Source organism: Erpetoichthys calabaricus, chromosome 3, assembly GCF_900747795.2.
Source record: "Erpetoichthys calabaricus chromosome 3, fErpCal1.3, whole genome shotgun sequence".
Taxonomy (NCBI): domain Eukaryota; kingdom Metazoa; phylum Chordata; class Cladistia; order Polypteriformes; family Polypteridae; genus Erpetoichthys; species Erpetoichthys calabaricus.
This window is the reverse complement of record NC_041396.2, coordinates 300,954,926-300,975,438: the sequence shown is the minus strand read 5'-3', so window position 1 is coordinate 300,975,438 and position 20,513 is coordinate 300,954,926. Positions and strand designations below refer to the sequence as shown.

The following is a 20,513-nucleotide window of genomic DNA, read 5'->3' as shown; positions in this document are numbered from 1 at the left end:
GCTAATTCAAAAATATTACTCGTGGAGGCATCGGTACTAACCTATGAATTGGTCCATAAAGAAAAATCTTTTCACTGATTTGCAATATTTATAAGCCTCAAGACAAAAAAAAAATCTTGGTGATCCTATAAGCCCACAGTATTAGCTTTACTGTATTAATTTGTTGGAGAAACATCAGACCTTGCTGCTGTGCTGTGTTGCTCACTTATTCTTCACTGTAGCCCTCCAGATACTTAGGTAAATTGCCCTTTTTCCAGTATGGCCATTGCATAGGTGGTATCGTGGACTGGTTATTAATAGGCACACTTCTGAACAATCCAACAATATGAATTGGACCATATACAGTACATGAATAAACCTAGGATAGTGTGGTATAAAATGAAACCGTATAGTTAAAGGTTGTTGGCCCCTGAGTATAATTTATGTTTTGATTCACTGGAATGCAACTGTAAGAAGGAGAAAAGAATGTTAAATGCTTTTGCTGTGCCCTACTCTGCTGCTCTTGGAGTTGCATTTCTATTCACACCCACACTGCTTTGCATGTTGTCGGCTTTTGTCAGCCCACATTGCAGAACCGATTGAAACTAATGTGGCATTAACTTTTGTTTCTGCTATTGTGCTACAGAATTACAATATGATCTGATATGATAAAATAACAGTTAAAACTGAAGTGATAGGGTTAACATTGTGTTAGAAATATCACTTTGGTCCATTTGTACTTTCAGTCTGCATGAATACTTTTTTTTTTAATTTTTAATTTTTTTTTTTTTAACACCTTTCAACACTTAGCATCTTTTTTGTGAAAATGTATGTTGTTTAGTTGCCTATGTGTTGCACAAGCAAAGTTAGTTGAAGGTATGAGATTATAATCTTCAGTCCATGGGGTTGATTTGGGCTCATTTAATTAATGTTACAATTTGTTTCATAGCTGGACAGTTGTGCTGGCACTATACTGAACAAAAAAATCTATGAATAGATGATGTCATTTTCTTTGTGCATTAACAATTTTTTTAATAAACTGTTCTCCTTTACATTTACAGAAGAACATATTAAAAATTAATATTTGATGTAGAAAGCCATTTTTAGTTTGAACAGTTGAATTAAGTTTTTGTTCTTTATAAGTCATTAATGTTTTGCCCCTATAATGGTACAGCTGTGCTATATGGTTGAAATTATTTTTTGTATTGCAGTACTTGTTGGACAAACTTTTTTGTTTAAATTCTAGCATACATTTTACTTTATAGTTCAGTATATAGATGTACAGTGTGTCTAGAATGTGGAATAATCGAACTTTAAACCATCCGCAGACAATACTGGTTCAGTTCTTTCCCCTGACTTGGTGTGACACTGAGCCAGCTACATAATTGTGTTAGCAGGTGTCCTGAACCATGTAGTCCAGGGCAGCCTGTTCCTGATGAAATCCTGCAAAAATAACTTTGTCCCAAGTAAATCTTTTAACAGTATAAGTGAAGAGGTATGTGTAATTATACAGTTTTGATCTGGGTTAAATCAGATTTTGCCCAGATGAAAAAATAATGTGTGTGTATATATGACCCGATACGGGAGGCATGTGTAAAATAAAACAAATACTTTTATTTTTTTTGTCTGTGGGCTACACCTTCCTCGTACCCACAGACACAACACAGTCCCAAGCACACCACTAATACACTGCACTTTCTCTTCCTCCTTGGCACCACCACTCCTTGTCCTCCTCCACCCGACTCTGGCCGATGAGTGGTGGTCGCTGGCTCCCTTTTATCAGGCACCTGGAGGTGCTCCAGGTGGTTGATTGCTGACATCCGGTTGCACTTCCAGGTAAGGCGAAACCAGTGCCCAAAAGGGGCCAGCCGCTCCTGTTGCAGCACCCCCTGGCAGGGCACCTGCGGAACCCCACAGAGCTGCAAACTCCAACCCCCATGAAGCCCTGGGGGAGTCCGAGGCACCGCTGCAACCCAGGGAGGCTGCCATCTAGCGTCCAGGGGGAGTTGCTGGGTTTCCCACCCTTGTCCCCATGGCAGATGTGGTGAAGGGGCATCCCGGCCATCCGTCACTATATATGTATGTATGTATATATAAGCAAGTTTTCGGCGCCCAACTCCCAGTTGCGGCCAGAATATCAGTAAAATCTGTAAATGTACAAAAGAAAAATTATTTATTGGAGTCAAAATCAAGAAATTCTATAAATATGTAAAAGAAAAATTAATCATTATTTAACAGAGTAAAAATCATGAAATGAGAATAAAATATTTACTCTCTTACCGATTGGAGTATTCCCGTTAAACTGAGGTCCACTATGCTCGATGAGTATTTATAAGAGACTAAATAAACGATCCATTCATTTTAACTGACATTCTAATAGATAAAAAAAACAGGAAAAATGAATTGAAAACTAAAGTGGTATGCAATGAGTCATCGTAACTCAACCTTCAGCTAACTAAATCCCCTAACTACAAACATTGGTGTTATGAATAGATAATTTTTTTTTTTAATAGTTTGTTCCTGTGAAAGAAAGTTTACGCAATCAAAAATAAAAAACACAACTTTCTTGATATTTTGGTTTATAATTTAAAAACGGAATAAGAATCTGAAAATCTAACAACATCACATTAATGTTCGACAAATTCTGAAAAAAATGATACCAAACATATATATGTAGGTTTTAAAATAAGCAGATTTTAAAGCGCGACAAAAAAAATGACATTAAAACGTTGCATAAAATTGTTGCACTTTTAGGCTTAGGATTTTATATATATTATAATATATTACCGGTATATATAAAATGCTAAGCCTAAAAGTGCAACGATTTTATGTGACGTTTTTATAGCTGTTTTTTATTTATATATAATTTATAAAGTCGACTTACATTCACTATTTAAAATCTAATCGAAAGATTGAACTCCTAACGATATCGCAGTCCACATGGTGGTGGTAGCTGAAGCTAGAGAATATAAATGTATGTGGATTTAAAAGATGTTTTTGTGTGGTGTACTAATCTGCCTGTTTTCTGACCATAAATTCTGAATGTCATTTTACCAATCTCTGGCAATCATAACTAGCTAATCAAACAAACGATGTCCCAAATAATCTCCTGTCATTTGCCACCCTTTATGTTCTTATGGACGCTGACAATATGCGGTTTCAAGTCAGAATGGGAGAGCCTTACAAGAAAGTACTTGTACATTTTCACAATAAGTATTCCTTTAGCACTAGTAGAAATATTGACGCTGTCCATGATCACCCCTTGAGCCATAGAATGTTTAGACTGGAATCTGTATGGTAATTGTTTGCCTATGGTAGTTTAGTTATGTTGGCCTAATTGTGGGGAATTCCTAATTTATTTGTAGTGTGCTTTCTCAGAATTTAAGGTGGCATGAATGGCTGCTGATTGAATGTTCAGTTAAGAGTATTTTTTCTGTTATATATTTAAAAGGAAGTTCAATTGAAATTTTTTATTTTTTAAATGGGGTCTTGTCTCTGTTTGGGTTTTACCTGCTCAGTAACTTTCAAAATATCCTCCGTTATGCATATTGTAAAATATTAAGATATGTATTGTGACAATTTCTGTAAGTGTCAAGATTTATTTTTCCATATCTCTCACCTGTAGTAGGTTTGCTTTATGACACTTATTTTATGTGAGACTGTTTAGCCATTCTTATTGATGGTCTGTGGACCTCTTTATTCCTCACAATGACCTTTTATTTGTGTTTTGCAAGTGAACCATCATATAAATTCCCTGCTACACAGGAGCTTTCTTTAATAAATTCTCTTCCATATTGGTGAAAGTTTTTTCTTTTCACATATGCTTACTTGTATGTTGTAATTTAAAATGGACATGAGGAGCCAAGTGCCTTTGTGTGTCTGTGCATATAATGCAGTGTTAATTGCCCCAGTTACGGTTATATTGTGTGAGTACAGTACCCTCTAAACTCCACTTTACATGTAAATGACTCTTTGGGGGTATTAAGGGTGGAGTCTTTTTTTTTTTTTCCTTAAGTAAGCTTCCTTGAAAACAAGGTGTTAACTGAGGAGCTGTGGGTGAGAGAGACCTTTTATTCATGTTTAGGTGACTACAGGACAGCTTTGGGCCAGGTGGGGTATACATTCATTATTTTAGAGACGAGAGACATTTTCACCCCCACCTAAATACCAGAACAGTTTCACCACTGGTTTTGCTTTTCCTGCATTCATGCTTGAGAATTCTTTCTCTGCATGGCTTTAAATTATTTATTTTGTAACCTCCTTTTAGATGTGTGTTTTGTTTGTGGTGTTTTTTTTTTTTTTTTTTTTTAAGTAAGTGATATTCAATGTTTTGCATCTTTTAAAACTAAATAAAATGTTTTTTGTCTAGCGGAGTGGTTTTAACTGTTTAGGGCAATTATGTAGACAAAACACAGGAACTAAATATCTAGAAGGACGAGTGCAGTGAAGGAAAAGCAACATGAAACTCCATCCTTATTTTTAAAAGCCTGCTGGGAATAATGAGTCCTGGATTTCTCTCCGTTTTGACAGTTGTGCAAATAATAAAACTTGGCACTTGCTAAAGAGCTAAAATCTTATGCCCTGTACTTATTCTAGCAGGCCTGAAAAAGCTGTTAAAGTTGCCTTACAGGTTTTTAAGTTTATTCACCTAAGTTTATCCTATGGCATTTTGATACGTTCATTCACAGAAACTTGGCAGAAATGTGCAATAGAGTTGTCAGATTAGCCACAAATAACAAAAAAAAGAAAATTTTTGGTAATGCAAGCCAGAAACATATTCACAAGAGAGAGGCCAGTAAATGCTTTCAGCTAATGTCAAAGTGCAGTTTTTAAAAATTTAGTTTTTTCTTTTCTTGCTCCTGGTTTGCTTGTCACTCTAATACTTCTGTCTTAATATGAATGTGGTCAAAAAGTCCTGTAGTTGAAATCCAAGGCTCGGTTAGCAGCTGATAAAAGCGCTATAAACCGCACATACAGTCACAAAGAATAATGAAACCGAAGTGATTACTATCTCGTATCCTCCTGAAACAAATAAGTAAGGTAAAAGTTTAATACAAGTGTGGTGTGTATATAGAACAAAAGAATGCATTATTCAACGATACCACGGATATCCTGGACACAGGCTGATATAAAGAAATGAGAAACATATACAATGCCAGTGGAGAAAGGATTTGAAGCACAGATTTACGCAACATAGTAAAATCCATGAGAGCACAGTGAAGCTCGGCAGATTTAGTTTCTGAGCCTTAACTGTTCTTTTACATTTAGATTTTACAGTGAAAGATGGGCCTTCAGCCTCAGTGGACATGTCATTGAGAGATGCTAATAAACATATTAGGAAGAAAGTTGCACAAGACTTAAGAGATCACTCTCTTGAAAACTCTTGCAGAAAATCTACTATGTATGTGTTTTTTGATTTTGAAAGGAAACCTGGTTTTTCAAGGGTGTCCAGCTCCCATGTTGGAAGGCCACAGTGGCTGTAGATTTTCATTCCTGCCTCTTTCTTGATCGGTGACCAATTTTTTGCTGTAATTGACTTCTTTTCTCTTCATTTTAACTGCTCTGTTTTTTAAGAGTAATTTCTCTGAATTGCTTCTTTTATTCCTGAAATGGCAGTCAAATCAGATGTGAAGCGAACCGGCAGATGACCTACTAAGTTGGGGCTTCAAGCTCCAACCAGTTTCTTAATTAGAAGTCAACTCTTGTTGTTAATTAAACCAGTTACTTCATTCCATGGTCATGCTGCTCTAATTCAGCCACACCACAAATCAACCAAAACTGTTGATTTGTGTATTTGCTAAGAGCACCATCAAAATTTTTTGGAGACCTGAGCAGATCAATATTACCAAGATCTTCACTTTTCTTTCACATATTGTATGATGGACACAGATTATCTTGTCACTTGTTGTCTCACTTTGTATCTCATTTTTGTTTGACTGCTGATTAAGGAAAAGAGGAACAATTAAGGGCTCCATGTCAATTAAAGCTAAGGCCTAAACTCAACAGAAATAAAGTATCACTAAGAGTCTGCAACGAAGACCTTCAGCTACTGTGGCCCACCAGCGTTAGTGGACACACCTGGATTTCATATAATGTTCTACAGTATAAGAATTTATGCCACCCCACAAAAACTTCATAAGAAATTGTTTGTATTTTGAGATGAGTTCCATCCTACACAATAATGCAAGGTGAAGATTGAATGTCCAGATGGGTTACCCTTTCTAAATAAACTGAAATTATCAGCTTGAACTTGACAGCTTCAGCAGGCAGAGCAGTCTGCAACCAATATAAACCTTAAAAAGGGATCAGCCCAACATCTTAATTACTGTTGTAATGCATCTGCCATTGATTTAAAATTTACTGTATTTATCCCAGTTGAATTAATTTTTAATTTTTTTTTTTTTTTTTTTGGACACAATTTTTATCAATGGCGTGGGAAGTTGGAGTGTCTTGGATGAAACAGTTCTTTAGGTACCTTTTTAATGTTTTTGGATGGCACATAATCTTGAATGACTACTCATGTTTTGGCTCTGTAGGAAAACTACATGATATTTAAGGAAAGTTCAGCTTATTTTAATTTTATTGAGCATAATTACTGTCTTTACAAATTGTAATGGATGCTTAGGTTAAAACACAAAGTGCACATTGTGCACATATGCTGCAGTGTTTTCCCTTGTGTTCATTTCTTTGACAATGAGTTACTTATTGTGTCATTTGGAATGATACTATAACAGGAAAGCTTTCTAAAGAGAACTGCTTAGGATACCATGAGTTTATTAAAAAAAAAACAAAAGAAGAGTGTAGGTAAAACTCACTGATTTGTCATTCCATTTGCTTTGAAGTCCATAATGTATGTGGTTCAGGCTTATGTCACAGAGTTAACTTTTTATAAATTGGGATTGGGTTTGCTGGTCACAAATAGCATTCCTGTGTCTGAAAAGCTGGCAAAGTTTTATTTAATGAGGAAATCCTGTGTTGGAGTAACAGCAAACAATGAGGCAGCAGTGAAGGCTTCATCAAGGGGGTCTTGCGTTTTAAATAACACACAAATTAGTAGGCAGGCTGCCTTTCTTGGAGAAGCACTCTTTTCTTCCATTTTGACCTTTTTAGACACTTCATATTCTTTACAACACAGGCAAGATTGTGTTGTGGAACTGTTGAGCTAAGGAAAGCTTCTGCAGGTTTTGATAGTCTGTTTAGCTTTGCACCTGAAAAGACTTAAAAATGCTGTCTTGAATTCTCAAGTTCTCTCTTTCTCCCTCTTTCTCTCTCTCGTTCTTTCTTTTTCTTTCTTTTCTCTCTGTCTCTTAAATTGGAACATTTTTTGTGGAATGTTTAAAAGTATAGCATAGCTACCCAATAGCAACTGTTAGATCTCCTTAAGGGAGAGTCATCTCATTTGTCACAGGTACTACTCCTAAGCATGTACTTGTGTTTTATGATTTTTGGATTATTCTATTTTAGTAAATTCCCAATAACACAGGCTTTTTTTTTTTTTTTTGGCTTATCCATGAATTGCAGTATCCGTTAGACTGAAAGAAGGAAATAACTTGATGAAATGTGGGAACAACCCTCTTGTATCCCAGTAAAAATTGTTGGATTTAAATACTAAAATTAATTTTAGCACTGACAGTTATTATTAGTATTTTGAAAAGGCCACTGTTACAATATTGTTGGGTAGGAGACTCGAATCAAGTCAGTCTTGATCCGGCAACCATTTTTACAGGACCAAAATGATACACACAACTTGTGTAATTACTGTATTCTTCTCAGTAATGGCGCATCATCATAAGTACTTCCATGTTTTTATTTTATGCATTAGCATTGCAACTGGCAACTTTAAATAGCTATGATTAGCCGCTGTTTGACGGCTTTTAATACCTGTGAGGAAGGAACAACATTATTAACTGTAATAATTATAAGTATTTAACTCACAAATACAAAGGACTGTATTTTGTATTAATCATGCTGCAGAGAGCTATATGATTTAACTTGTATATGATTTGTTCTTCATTTAGGTAGAAAAAGAATTAAACTTGTGCACAGAATATGAGACTGGTTTGCATTCTTTTATGAGAAAATTCTGACCTCTTGATAATAACAGAAGACCCTGTAATATTATAAATCAATGTGAAAGTTTCTGAATTCCTGCTTAGTTATTTGTTATTTCTTAAAACTGTGAGTGCTCTGGTAACCTCTTTATCTGAAAGAAGCAATGTACACATTCCAATTCAGGGAGTAGTAAGCTATTATAATTTATTTATAACCTCAAAATGAACTGCCATGTGTATAGAATAAAGAAATTGCTTTTTGTTTTAAATTGGTGTTTTTGTATCCTGTTGTTTTCGACTTCAGCGTTCACACCTGTGCCTTGAAATGTTGAGAAGTTCAATCAATAACCATTGCACAAAAGGCAAAACTAAATGAGTCTTAACCACATATTTCACTTATTGCTTCACTTGGATAGTGCATCATCTGCCACTTTAAAAATAAGATGCAATACAAAGGGAGCCATGATTAAGTTTTTATATAAGACATTTTATGTCTTAAACTAGTTAATTGGATATAAAGCCCATGTAGAAGTATTTACTTGAAGATGTCAATTTGTTTATTTCCAAATATATTGTTTGTTCAGACCAATTAGAGGCACAAATTATGGAATTACAACATTTTATTTCTGTCTCACGTTTTCATACACATGATGAAGCTCGAAGTGCTTTACAAGATGAAGAAAGAAAAATAAGATTAGACAATGCTAAGTAGCAAAGAATAAAGTAAGGTCCGATGGCCAGGAGGACCGACAAAAACAAACAAAAAAAAAAATGTAACTTGAAAATATAGCTTACTTTATGTAAACTCTGGCAGAAATTATGGAATCGCCATACTTTCAGGATATACACCTAACTTTGTAACAAATAAACAAATCAAAGGTATAACTCAAAACATTTTTGTGGTTCAAATTACAAGGTGATTCCATCATTTTCTACCTCCTACTTGATCTGGAAAACATCTGCCTTTAATTAAAATAATTTGTTTGAGGCATGTTCCACATAACCAGAATGTTCAGCTATTAAACAAAAATGGTTTTGTGTTATACCTCCTGTTTGTTTATTTGCTACAAAGTAAAAAAGTTGAGTGAATTTCCTCTGTGACGATTCTGCAGTTTTTGGCAGGGGTTGTAGTCTAAGGCTTTAATTTTATTTTGGGCACTGGTTGGTGTATTAATTCTTCTTAAGTTGTAACGGCCGGCCCAATTGTCCGGACCAGCAACTACACCGCCCAGACCTGTAACCTGGCAACCTGAGGGGCATTAGACTTAGACAAGCCATACTTCTTCCAATTAGATAGATAGATAGATAGATAGATTAATTCCCCAATTGGCAATCGAATAGGTAAAAAAAATGGCAAACGGTAGGTAAGTTGCTAAAGTGATGAAAAGAAGTGTAACAAAATGGCAAAAAGTATAAATATCTCGCTTTCCCCTCCCTTAACACACACAACCCCATGAGTGAATGGTGGAATATAATAAATGCTGCAGCAATAAATATATGGAGTAAACCCTCCCTTGACCCTACACTGAACATAAAACAGATATGATGCACATGAAACATGTAACACGTGTAAAGTCCAGGAAATCGTCCAAAGAATGGTTAATGATGATGAACTTGAACCGGTTAGAAACCGTCCAGCGGTGACTGCGATATGGAAGCTCTTGATTGTTTGCTCCTTTCCCGAAATGAAAAGAAACTCGCACCATACGGTCCTCAGCATATCCTGTTACCACTGGACCCCCCGGGGTTTTGTGAGAATAGAAAGATTGTTACAGGTCTGGCATTGAGAGCAGCAAGCTGTGGAAAGGTGTGTGACGACCCGGATCGGTGTTTCTCTGTTTCTTGATGCGTTTCTGTGTTGTATTCTGGTTTCTCTCCTCCATCTCTTCTCCTTCTTTCCCTCCTCTCGTTTAAATAAGAAAAACCGGATGAACTTGATAGGTGGACAGGAAAATTACCTTGCGGGGTCACGGTCCTGTAGCGTTCTCCTTTTTCCCCCTTTGTTTCCAGGAGAACAACATTTATACAGATGCACCAGACTACATAAACGGGACAATGCTACAAAAGACGCAACTCGGCACAATACATTTAAGATGACATTATTCATGTAGCACCACTACAAAGGAAATTAAAATTGTTTCTGCTTTATGGCCCATACTTTAAAACAAAAGCATTTCAACCCCCTCTCATCTGCCCAAAAATGTCTGTGTTAAGCCTATGTCACATTAGATAACTTTTTCCAGCAATTTTAAGTCGTAGCCTTTATTTACATAATTGGCTGGTGTTGGAGGCAGACAACTGCGGACTCCTGTGAAGCTCGTTATCTGATGGGACATGCTTAACGACTGTGATCAACTAGTCTGTGACCGACTAGGATAAAATCAAACTAGTTTGCCTTTCTCTTTGGTCGGAGGGGCAGACTCTAAGTGTGAGACCAAAGGACCAATGAGCATTCAGCCAGAAGTACATTGCACTGAGTGTAACAAGAAGGAATAAGGAACCCACGTGTTTTGAACCTAGCAAACAGTACAGAAGCTCATCTGTATGATGCCTTTTATTTTACATACCATAACAGAATGGAAACAAATACTTCAAAGAACAGAGGTTGCTGCTGAATTTGCTGCAGCTGTTAACCCTTCATAAAGCGCTGCACTGTTAGGCAACATGCTGTTCGCTGTCAGAAAGGGGTGAGCACAATTTGTGCTGGAAGATTGGCGCTCAGTTAGTAAATGTGACATGGGCTGCAGTCTTCAGTTGTGTAATGGGACATGGTTCAGAGACATATTTGGTGACTGATTTTTGGCAAATCTGGCATACTCTGTGACAAAAATGCACATAATGTGGCATTGGCTTTAGGTATATAGGCCATTGTGGGAATGTGCAGATACCCCGCTATGCATCCCGTCCAGAGTTTGGTTCTTGCCTTGTGCCCAGTGTTGTCAAGGTAGGCACCAGCTCCTTCTGACTTTCAATCTGAGCTGTTTTAAAAGTAGTTTGACTGACTGTCTCTGTTGTATCAGTATTTGACTTTTAACATTTTAAAAAAAGAAAAAAAATTAAAAATTGAAATAGTTGCTTTAAATGCACTTTTAAGATACTAATCATTCACACTATGACACTGCCATCCCACATTACTCTGAAACCAGGCTAAACCTGGTCCTTGCTGAACTTCCTCCGCCATTTATCCAGAAGGCCTCCTGGTTTGATTGGTTACAGCTCAGTATGTCAGACTAGCAAGGATGTCATGTTAAAGGCATGGACACTGATTGATTTTTGTTGTGTATTCTGATGCAGGAAGCCGGCCTGTTAAAAAAAAGTTGCTGTTTGATTGTGTTTGGATCTGTTTTATCCATTGCTTTCTTTTTTTTGTTCCAATTTAAATTTACATGTTCACTTTACTGCTTGCAAAATGTAAGCACATACTGCAGTTTGGGCTGTTGACAGTTCGGCATGATTTGGATAGCTTTAGTGTAATTATGAGGAAAATAACACAAATATCAAAGTAGCCAAAGGAAATGGATATTGCTTGCAACATGGACATCCACAGAGAAAAAATATAGTGAAGCAAGTCTTAAAATGTAGTACAGGACAATGAACAGTAAGCAGATTTGGGAGAGAGAGAGAGACAAGATTTTCATGTGAAGATCACGGAAGACACTTAAAATACCCGCGAGACGAAAGAGATTGCTCACGGGGGGAGGGGGGGAGCACGTCCAATCGGGCTCAGAATTAAAGGACATAGGCGGTGATCTCATCAGACCTGCCTCTACTGTAAAGAATCTTGGTGTCATTTTTGATTCTTCCCTCTTATTCCGCCTACATAAATCACATTAAGAAATTTTCTTACTTTCACCTCCGTAACATATCCTGTGTTCGCTCCTTCCTCTCCTTCTCTAATGCTGAGAAACTTGTCCATGCTTTTATCACATCCCGCATCGATTATTGTAATTCCCTACTGGCAGGTGCCCCTTCTAATCTTATATCACAACTCCATCTTATTCAAAACTCAGCTGCAAGAGTCCTTACTCGAACCAGCAGCAGCGAGCACATCACACCCATCCTAAGGGCGGAGTGGTGGCTCTGAGGCTAAGGATCTGTGCTGGTATCCCGAAGGTTGCCGGTTCGAATCTCCGTCACTGCCAAAAAAGAGATCCTACTCTGCTGGGCCCTTGAGCAAGACCCTTAACTTGTAATTGCTCCAGGGGCGCTGTATAGTGGCTGACCCTGTGCTATGACCCCAAGGGGTATGCGAAAACTAACAAATTCCTAATACAAGAAATTGTATAAGGCGAAATAAATAAATAAATAAATAACAAAATCCTGCTCCGTCTTCACTGGCTCCCTGTGTCTTACAGAATTGAATATAAAATCCTACTAATAACTTACAAAGCCTTAAATAACCTCGCGCCAAACTACATCAGTGACCTTCTCCATCACTATGTGCCTGCCCACCCACTAAGGTCCTCAGATTCTGGCAATCTTGTTGTGTCCCACACTAATCTACACTCCATGAGTGACAGTAGGGCCTTCAGCTGTATGGCGCCCAGACTCTGGAATGACCTACCGAAATTAATCAGGTCAGCTGACTCCATGAATTCTTTATATATAAAAAAAAAACTCAAAACTCATCTGTTCAGGAAGGCTTTTAGCTCTACTTGACTTTATTACCCTTTTCTCAGTTTACCTGTCTGTCAAGATGCTCTTGTAACCTGCGTGTATGTGTGTATATATATATATATATATATATATGTGTGTGTGTGTGTGTGTGTGTGTGTGTGTGTAACACCACCAATTATGTTGTCTGTTAGGCTTTTTTTTTCTCTCTGAATTCACTGTCGTAATCTTCTTTATTTATTTATCTGGTTTGTACAATGCTATATACTGCATTCCCTGCCATTCTTTCTTATATTCTGTAAGTGCCTTGAGCATGGGAAAGGTGCTATATAAATGAAATGTATTATTAGTAAGAGTAAAAGACAAAGTAGAACTTCATAAAGATGTTCACAAACATTGGTGTTATACACATGCAGAGCAGGTTAGAGATTATGAAAGCAGTGGTATTCGAAAGGCTGAAAAAAAAAAAATGGCACGGTACAAATGCAGAGAAAGTTAAAGAATATGAAAGCAGGAAGATTACTTTTTTTTTTTTTTTTTTATACTTTAAAGATCGCAGTAGCGCAAAGAAACGGAAATTATTACTCGAAAAAAGGGAAATAATCGCCACGGACCAGGTGTCATTGGGGAAAAAAAACAGGACAAAGCGAGGTCAGAAATAAGACAAAGAGTAGAAAACAAAGTAAAACGTCATAAAGAGGTTACAAAACAAAGGAGCCAAACACATGCAGAGCAGGTTAGAGATAATGAAAACCGTGGAATTCAAAAGACAGAAAAAAAAAAAAAAAGTAGGCACGATACACATGCAGAGCAAGATACAGAATATGAAAGCAGAAAAAAAACGACAGTGTCAAAACGAAGTAAGTAAACATTGCATTTGCGCAAACAAAGAGAAATTATTACTTGGAGAAATAACGAAAAGGCGAATGGAGATCGAATATATGGACATAGGTGATATGTCAGAAGTATGTAAATATTGTAAGGCTTTGAAGTTTAAGTCAGAGTATTTTAAAAACGGAGTTTACCTTGCATGCATTTATTGGTTACTTTGCAAAAAACAAATTAACTGCTGATGATCGTTTTGTCTGTGCTGAAATTCCAAACGGAGAAACCTATCCTGAATTATGGTACATAATGAAACACGTCTCACGGACCTCATTTAAAAGATTCAGCGTGTTGGGACTCAAAAGATTCCAAATGTTGTTTTTAACGAAGTTCTGAAATAAAAGTGAAACTAATGAAATAGCAACAATTCAAAGAAAAAAAAAAATCTTAAAAGTGTGCATCCGGAAAACCAAATACGGGGGTTGGTGACCGAAGCGAGCAGGGGGCAAAGCCTCCTAGTCTTTTATAAATATGTGTATTACTGTTGGTGTTATCTAAATTAAACAAGTAACATCTTTTGCTATCATGCTTGTGGTCCTAGGGTGTTTGTACCATGTTAGTCATTTATGGATGTAATGAGAAGTCAAGCACAATGACACCACCTTTTATTGGCTAAGAAGATTACAATATTAGGGCCCTATGATTTCCGTGATGCGGAAAACTGGGATGGAATCACGAAATTAACTCTTAAAAACGGATTTTAGATTTAAAAGTGGGAATGTGCAGAATTTATAGACTGAAGGGGTGACTGTTACAAAACTTTCCAATAAATGAAACGATTGAATAATCTATAGTTCTATCATTCAGATACCATTTTTCTTTAGTTTGTTGTTTTTGAAGCAAACGAAATTCTTTGTAGAAATTCAGTCGTGCCTCTGTCTGTGCGCATGTTTCCTGCATGTTTTCTTGTTAAAGGCACGCGAGTTTGCTAACTGCACGAGACAAATGTCGAAGCGAGCAGTTTCACATACCCTAACTATGTCAAAAAAACTAAGCAACACAAACTTAACTGCAGAATTGAGGGCACAACAATATCCCAGCGACTTTTCCGAATCTGGACAACTTTTCTGCAAATTTTACCAGCACACCATAGACTGGACACGAAAGATACTTGCAATGACCACGTCATATCTAAAACCCATCTCAAAAACAAGGAGAAATTAAGATCAAAAAGTGTTCCCTTTCAGGTAACAACAGAGGAAACAACAAAATCGTCGGATGCAAGACGTCAGTTTGTGTCCATGGGAGTCCGACATACTGCTGAAAAAAATGACAAAGATGCGTCCTTTCTTTATTAAGCATTGTAAACGAGGAGGCGCGCTGCCAGAAAATGAGAGCAGTCTTCATCAAACTCATTTGTCCCCATGTCTTTGAACACCATATAGACGCCATTCTTTGAAAGATTTGTGGCAAGAAAGTATGTTGTAGTTGATGAAACCACTGATAGCTAGAGCACATAGTTCTCATCATAGTGATAGGTGAGTAAACATTTGACTGTGTGGTCATTTTTTTTATATAGGCAGTTCTAATTGTACGTGATGTATTTACTGTGAATCATTAAATTATACAGGTATTTAACCGGAATTAAGTCTTTCCCATAGAAAAATGTTATTAGTGAACGGCACTGGTTGTTAACGGGTTCCCTTTTAAAAATTAACGTTTCGGTTATGTAGTAAATGTTTTGCCTTGCGGTGACGAGGCACGCAAGGTCCACATTTGACTATTCCGTTTATAAACTCGGCACCTACCAACCTACGGAAGAAGAGCAGGCTTTTCCACAGATGCAATGAGCCCTTAAAAGTGGGTCACTCTTTCTTTTTTTTTTTTTTTCTAAAAATGAAGTTAACCTTCATCTCAGAAGGATGCATCAAACTAGTAACAGCTCTTTAAAATTATGGAGAGCACTCACTGTTCCAACAGCAATCTCCACATACAGCATCAAGGAGGATATGGGCTCCTACCTGATAAATGGAACTGCAAAATAAGGTTCAGTTGTGCTAGTGTGCTGTTTCATTAGAAGGAATGTAAAGTGCCATTTCATTGTTTGTTTTGTTGCAGCTGTTGCTACTTACAGTAAAAAAAAAAAAAAAAAGAAAAAAAAACGTAAAAACCCAAAAATCGAATCCAGGAAAAATAAAATGGTGAAAACTGAAAATCAAGAAAAATAAAACGGAATTTGTGAAAAAACAAAACGGATTCCATAGGGTATTACAATATACAAGCTTTTGAGGCAACTTGGGCCCCTTCTTCAAAAGCTTGAGTATTGTAATCTTTTTAGTAAGCCAATACAAGAGATCGTTTTGCTCGACTTCTCATTGCTCTCATGCTTGGTAATTGTCCACTTGTTTCTTTTTTCTTTTTTTTTTTTTTTTCCTTTCAGTTAGTGGAAAGGTATATACCAAGTATTTATGTCTAATATCTGAAACATTCCAATGAGCTCAAAAAGCTGTAGGAAAAAAATAATATAGTGAATCGTCAATAAAGAGCTTCTTCTGTTTAATTCTTCGGTAAAACATTTTAGGTTTGGCAAGGTAGTTAGGTCTGTTCTGTGCAGAGTTTTGCATGTTCTTTGTGTGCGAGTATGTGTATATATATATATTGACTTTTCTTCCTACATTGTAAAAACATGAATGTTAGCATAATTTCTGAATTGGCACTGTGTAGGTGTGTACCCAGGTATACCCTTTGATGGACTGGTGCTCCATCCAGGGCGAATTTGTGATTTGTGTCTGATAAAGCTAGCTTGGGATTTGTCATCCCCATCAGTGCATGTACACGCGCTTTAATAATACTGTTATTCACAGGAACCTGGTTCCTAAAATGCCATATAAATCCTTATTCTGGTTAGAGAAACCAGGTTAACATGCACAGATTTTTCATTGAGTAACCCAGTTATCTGGCCATGTAAACCCTTAACTGGGTTACCGTATGTCTGTTGTGCTTTGTCAGACTGAACATGTGTTAGTTTCACACATACTTCCAGCAGCCAAGGGCAGAAAACCGTGGAAACATGCACAGGATAAATTTCCAGAGGCAAATGCTCAGGTGATTGCATTATTCCCTCTCCTGGTTGAAGTAATCCTCCTCAATATTTTATTATATTTTGATGAGGTAAATGTGCAGTGCTAATCTCTGCAGCACAATCTCAAGAGCAGTAACACGTGTTATTAATGAATAACCTAACGCAATACTCCTTTTATTGAATACCTACATTATTCCTTTTGCAGCAGAATTGGGTGTAAGGCAAGAAGTAAACGTACTGGTACACCACTCCATTGTAGGGCTCGATTTGAACAGGCCAAACAGAAAAGCGAGAGTGTGCTATGGGCAGTCGGGTAACGGAAAAGTGTAGTGTCGGTTTTTACTAAGCATACTTATACAATACAATTTATTTTTGTATAGCCCAGAATCGCACAAGAAGTGCCACAATTGGCTTTAACAGGCCCTGTCTCTTGACAGCCACCCCAGTCTTGACTCTCTAAGGAGACAAGGGAAAAACTCCCAAAAAAACCCTTGTAGGGGAATAAATGGAAGAAACCTTGGGAAAGGCAGTTAAAAAAATGACCCCTGTCCAGGTAGGTTGGTGTCAAAAAAAAAAAAGGGGGGTAAATACAACACAATACACAGAAAAAAACACAAAATAATCCTCAATACAATATAATAGTACAATAGAAATATTATAAGTAGAGCGCAGAATTCAACAGTAGGTGATATCACATAATAGGATTTGGATTTGCTAAACACTTTAGCTACGTGCTAAACGCAGAATTGATCACAGGCTTCATGTTTTGCTTCTAGATTCGTGGTGGCCTATGGCGACGTTTAACCGTTTTTTAGTGCAGTTCAATTAATGTCTGATGCATTGTGACAAAGACGGAACTACAGAAGATTACTTGCACATGTGAATTTCCCCTTGGGATTAATAATCTATCTATCTATGTAAACGCAAATTTTTAAGAAACCCGGTTACTCGCCTTAATTGGGTAACTTACTTCATGTGTCTGCACGTAAACACATTGCATAAATCTAATTTGGATTAAGGCAAGTTTGAGGATGTTATGTTGTTTATTCATTAAGATTAATTTTACTGGTGGAAGTTTTAATAAATTGTCCAAAGGTGATAAATTAGTAGGCCTAGCGGACTTTTTATCAGTTACATTATTGAGTAGAATAGTTAGTGTAATTGTCTTGCTGTTGAATGGGTGTAAGAAAATGAATTGTTTTTGTGAGGTTTTTATTGACAATACTACATTGGAGTGCTTATTAATTTTTATTACTTGCAAGTATTTCTGCAATGTTACATCAGAACACACAAATCGCAATTGGACATTAGGGTTGTAGAGGTTCTTGAATATATATCTGATTTTGAATAGAATGTTTGTAGGTAAGCCTGGAGCTCTTTACATCATTACAAATACAGTTAAGACACAATAATATTCAATAATGCACATTGCCAGGCAGTGTGCAGGCCTGGCAAACTGTACAGATTTTGCTTATTACATATGCAGTTTTAAGTTAAATCACAGACGCACCGTGGAGACAAATGCATTTTTGTTTCTTCAAAGAACATTCTGTTTAGTTTGTACGTGGGCATATCTTCTTTTTTCAGCTTTTTTTTTTTTTTAATAACTTTTTAACAATATCGTAATTTTGCTTTTCCAGGTGTTGTGGTTATTTAATCTGTTTTACTAATTGGCGGGTCTGCCGCTGAAGTATTTGCAGCCTTTCATCATTCCGTGTTGTTTGTCTGGGTGTCTGCTCATTGTAATTATTAGGATATAATGAACGTAACTATGCAGAAAAAGTGCAAAAATAATAGGAAAACAAGACAAAAGAGTTAAAGCATGTAAAGCTGTAGCTGAAAGAAATATTTTTAAATGTCCTATAAATAAAAAGAACACCAAGTATATTCAGTAAAATCATATTCCTGTGCTTTTCTGAATGCTGAATAAGAGACAACAAAAAAAAAACAGGCAGTTAAATGAGATCAATTAGCACTGATTGTGAATGTGGTTGGAACAAAAATCCTGTAACTACAGTGGGTCTTCAAGGCTGAGTTTGGGAACCACAGCTGTAGAGAGAAACTGATTCAAGAAGCTTTTATGAACACTGGATCCAAAATTCAAATTGCCCAGCCACAAGTGAAGCACTTACTATGTTGTTGAATGATATAAATTTAATGTATACAGAATGACCGTTAAAGAGAGGCAAAATGAAGTAAATATCATAACATGTAGATGAGTCAAGAGACTTGTCTTTATATAAAAAAGTCAAAACAAATCGTAAACAATGCTCTGTATCTCTGAGATGATAGTAACTGGCAGACAAAGATATTGGCAAGGCGTTGAATGCAGTACATCCAATGAAAACTCTCTAAAATAAGTAGAGGAGATATAAAACAAAAGTGGCTGGGAGGGGATGGGGTGAGGTTTGCATGTTCTTAGCTGGCAGTTTGTGGCACAGCTATTCACAAAACTGTTACATTTTGAAAAAAGTAACAGGGCTTTTATTTCTCTAATTTCTTTTTTTTTATTTTTTTTTTATTTTATTTCTTTTATAATTTTATTGTAATCATTCCATACAAATAGATCCAATTTTACAAAAAAAATAGGATTGAATACAAATCAAACAAATCATATGGGAACCCGTAAAAGAGCATGGTGTAGGGATTTCTCGTGCACATGTGAAACTGTTTTGTGCTCATAAGATTTTACTTTTTTGCATGCTCACGAGATCTCTTTGCGTACGCTTGCATTAGTGTTGCTGGGATGCAAGTATCCTTTAAGCGGGTCTGTGTATATAAAATACAATACAGTTTATTTTTGTATAGCCCAAAATCACACAAGAAGTGCCGCAATGGGCTTTAACAGGCCCTGCCTCTTGACAGCCCCCTAGGCTTGACTGTCTAAGACACAGGTGTCGAACTCCGGCCCTGGAAGGCCGCAGTGGCTGCATGTTTTCATTCTAACCATCTTCTTCATTAGTGACCAGTTTGTTGCTGCTAATTAACTTGACTCAGCCCCTTTGTTGTTTTTTTCCTTAATTAGCAGCAAAACAATAATGAGACACAAAACGAGCTGCCCACACGACCAGCTATCCACAATATCTGTAAATAAAGAAAGGTGAAGGTCTCAGTAAGACTGATCTCTCAGATCACCAAAACATTTTGACGGTGTTCTTAGAAAAAACAGAAAATCAACAATTTTGGAAATGTGTGCTGTGGCAGAATGAGAACAGCAACAAGTCATGGAATTAAAGAACGAGTTTAATTAACGGCAAGAATCAGCTTCTCATTAAGAAAGTGGTTGGAGTGACATTGGTTGGAGTTTGAAGACCCAATTTAGCTGGTCATCTGTTGGCTCGTTTCACATCTCATTTCTGTTTGTCTGTGATTTAATGAAGAAAGGAATCAAGTCAGAGCACTTAATCCTTAAAAACAGGACTGTTGAAACAAAGGGCAAATGAGTTAATTAGCAGTGAAAACTGATCACTGATTAGGAAAAGGGTTAGAATGAAAACCTGCAGCCACTGCGGCCCTCCAGGCCCGGAGTTCGACACCCCTGGAGAAGACAAGGAAAAACTCCCCAAAAGAAATACTCTTGTAGGGAAAAAATGGAAGAAACCTCGGGAAAGGCATTTCAAAGAGACCCCTTTCCAGGTAGGTTGTGCGTGCAGTGGGTGTCAAAGAGAAGAGGGTCAATACAATGCAATTCACAGAACAGAACACAAGTAATCCTCAGTACAGTATACAAATAAAAATTTTACAAGTACAGAGCAGAATTTTAATAGTAGATGATATCACATAATAGGATTTGGATTTGTTCAGAGTCAGCCATCAAGCTGCCTCCCCCTATTGGCCATTCCACAGCTGAGTCCGCGCTGAGCTAGCCAATCCAATGAAAGGACCCCTCTACCTGATGATTCCTGTGATCTTCCATCAGAGAGGACATTACCTTAGACAGGAAAAACAACTTGGCAGGTGGG

At 36.9% G+C, this 20,513-nt stretch overlaps 1 protein-coding gene across 1 annotated transcript in view; it reads left to right on the top strand.

Annotated features, from left to right (window-relative positions):
* cbx5 (chromobox homolog 5 (HP1 alpha homolog, Drosophila)) overlaps positions 1 to 20,513 on the top strand; it is an 85,739-nt gene that overhangs the window by 7,956 nt on the left and 57,270 nt on the right. The gene's annotated exons all lie outside the window — the stretch shown is intronic.